Below are 3,632 nucleotides of genomic sequence, written 5' to 3' on the forward strand. Positions count from 1 at the left end.
GAGCCAATTCCTCCAGGAGTGAATCGGCCTCTAGCTCTGCCTCTTGCCTCTTCCGGACCATTCCTATAAGGGGAACCTGTGGTGTGTGGCCCTTGGGCCTGCTCGTCTCACCCATGGTGCACCTGTTGTTCACACCGCTGTGGAGTATTACATTGTAGGGACAAACCAAATTCCATCTCTCCCTTGGCAGATGACAGCATGTGGCACATAGTCATTTCCACTTTTTCGCTTTTATCAGTAGGACTGCTACCCATGGTCGTACAGACATTTTCAACACCTGTTTTCAGTTGTTTGTAGTCTCCGCCTAGGAGTGGGGTTGCAAGTCCCTGCAGCAATCCTGGATCTCTACTGCGGAGGTTCACACCAAGTGGTCCCCCCGTGCAGGCACCATCTACGGCGCGCCTGGTGGTATACGGCCCGCCTATCTCTCCCTGCCCGTCTGGCCCCTTACGTTCTGTCTTGCTGTCTTACTTTTGGATTCTGGCCATCCTAGTGGGTATGGGAGCACTGCTCTTGGGTGTGGCCTGCACGTCCCTAAAGGTGGAGGGTGCATGGCAGTGTCCTTTCATGTGCAGCTAGCTGTTCACTTGCAGCACCTTCTTTGGGGAGATGGCTGTCCACGTCTTTCCCCCAATTTTTAAACTGAGCTATCTATGTCTTCTGCTCTAAAGATGTTAAGAATTTTTTTACTTATCGAGGCTACTAGACCTTTGTCAAGCCGATGATGTGTAAGTGTTTTCTCCCATTCTATGTTCTCACCCTCTTGGCAATGTTCTTTATTAAAAATAGAGTTTTAGGGATTGGGGAGATAGCTTAGTTGAATAAGCGCTTGTCTGGCAAGTGCAAGGCCCTGAGCTCAATCCCTGGCTCTGCAAAAAAATAAATAAATAAAAAATTTTTAAAAAGTAGAGTTTTAATTTTAACAGCCTAACATCTAATTTTCTTTTGTGACTTGTAGGTTTGATGTTATATCTAAGGAATCATTTCCAAATCTGAAAGCATGCAGATTGTTCTACATTTCATTCTAAGATATGTGTATTATTAATTTCTATGTTAAAGTACTTCATTCACCTTGCGTTGATTTTTCTGAGTGTTGTGAGATAAGGTCCAACCCCATTCTCTGGTGTAAATGTGTACTTAGAATTGTCCCAGCACCATCTGCAGAGACGGCTGCTGTAAGCACCACATATGTGAACCAGTCAATGCTGCGTGCACGGGTTCACTTCAGGACCCTCGACTCTGCTGCTCAGCTGGTCTATGTCTATCCTCACGCAATCGCCACACTCTTCATTCCTACAACATACGTTTTTCTTTCCTTTCTTTTTGCAGCACTGGGATTACACCCAGGCCTTTGTGTTAAGCTGCATCTCCAGCCCCTTTATAATGTTTATTTTAGGTCTCATTAGGTCACTAAGTTGTCCAGGCTGGGCTTGAAGTTGGGACCGTTCTGCCTCAGCCTCCCAAAATGTGCTGGGCTTACAGATATGCACCACCACAGGGGATGAAACCTCTACCTTTTAGAGCAGCTCTCCAGCCCTCCAAGACCCCTACTCCTGTTAGAAACCCTCCCCTGCTTTGTTGTTAAAGTAGTTCACAGGTCACTGCCAGCCCCTGGCCCCCACATCACTGTCATCACCCATAGGACTGCTAACTTTATTGAGCTGTGGTTACTTTCTGCATGTGTGTTAGCTCTTGTATCCTTTTGTTTACAGTATGTCCCCAGATACTGAAGATGCCATTTTCATATCCAACTTAAAGATGAGGAAATTGTGGCATAAGGGTGTTCAGTGACCAAGCCACACAGTCACCATGAGGGTGACTGGGATCCCAGCTGCAGTTGCATGTCCTAGTTCCCACTTTCACCTGTACAGCAGGCAGGATATGCGCTGCACTGGAAGGGTGAGGCTGAACAGTCACTTGGTCACTCAGATTTGTCCATGAGAGGCACTCCCCCAAGAGCTAAGACCTCCAAAGAGAAACACATATCTGGGCCTTTGGAAACCATTCATTCTCCAAATGTGGCATTGCATGTCCCTGGGAATTCTCAGTTGCCGGGTGATGGGAACCCTGCCCAGGGTAGGTTTGTCCAGCACAGAGCGGGCAGAGCCTACAGTGGAAGGGCACATTGGTACGGCCCTGCCCTTGGGAGGGGAGACTTCAGGGGCTGCCTTGGGTACAGCCGGCCTGCCCCGTGCCTGTGTCTGTCCAAGACACGATTGGAAGATGGCACCACGAGGCTCAGTCTTCTTCCCCTCACAGTAACAGTACAGCGGGCAGTATCCAGGGACCACTCAGGAGCACAGACCTAGGAGAAAACTCTGGGTGCTGCCTTCCCTCTACCACCCATACATGAGTTCCCAAACCATCACCATCCTGACCTCATTGCCTGTCTCGGGCTTTGCACAGCTCCAAGAAAGCACAGGGTCTAGAACTACACTTAGCACATTGCTAAGCCAATCCTTTCAGGCTAACTTTGTGGTGCTCAAGAATATTTTACTTCTTTTTTTAGAATGTCTTACTTCTAAACCTCAACAGCCTTATCTAAAATGCGATGCTCCTACCTAGCTAACGAGTTTTCTTAACTGACTCTAAATATGCATTCAGTGCTGTGATATGGTCATGTATGGGACAGGAAATTAAACCTGTCTTCCTATTCTGACTGCCTTCTCCCTTGGTTATTCTTCCACCCCTACATGAGGTGCACACAGAGGTCTGCCTCATTCACAAGGCTAACATCGTGTTCCCAAAGTGATTTCCCCACTCAGTCCTCACAAGTCCCCAAATGCCTTCCACTGTAAGCATTTCCACTGGTGAAACATTGACCTGAAGACCAAATCTCACAGCTGGAGAAGTGAGCAGAAAGTACAACTGCTGAGGGCATCTTATGTGCTCTGCATGGTTAGAGGCTGCCTCACTTTACTCCACAACGCCACAGTGAGGTAACCGCAGTTAGCCTCGCTGCACATGCGAGGAAACTAACACTGGCAGAGTTTAGAGGTGGCAGAATTAATGTTTAATCCTGAGACTATACAGTCGCCATGCAGAACACCTTTGACAGCTTCTCTAAAAGGAGAACGTTCAGTTCACACTTGACCACTGCCTGAGATGCTCAGCTTGCGCTCTGCACTCCACCCAGCCTGTCACAGAACTTGTCTGACGGTTACAACAAGCTCTCTCCCAGCAAATAAAGCACGCCACCCCTGAGATGGGTTCTTGGGGGGCCAGCATCTCCCTGTTCCAGGGCAATCCGCCTAACAATGCAAAAGCCTTTGGTTTGTTTTGAATGGAGATTCCCAGTCCTGCTGCCAACATCCCAAGGGGGATAATCTACCCCCAGGAGCAGCTGAGACCTTAAATCAGTCCCAAAAAGCAGGAAGGACAAAGCTGATGAGGAAAGCCATGCTTACGTTGCCCCTGCAATTTTCCAGCAACAAGGGCACTGCAGGCAATGGAGAGTGCGAGAGAAATTAGACTATAAAGAACTACTTGGCAGTGTTTCTAATCGTGTCCACATCTGCTGATCCAGCCAGAAGCAGGGGCAGAGGCAATCCTCGCTCCGCCGCGCGGGCAATGCAATCATATTCCTGATGCCGAACCGCATCTAACCGCCTTATAAATCCTGTCCGCCTCCG

Source organism: Octodon degus, unplaced genomic scaffold (genome assembly GCF_000260255.1).
Source record: "Octodon degus isolate 3935 unplaced genomic scaffold, OctDeg1.0 scaffold00057, whole genome shotgun sequence".
Lineage (NCBI taxonomy): Eukaryota > Metazoa > Chordata > Mammalia > Rodentia > Octodontidae > Octodon > Octodon degus.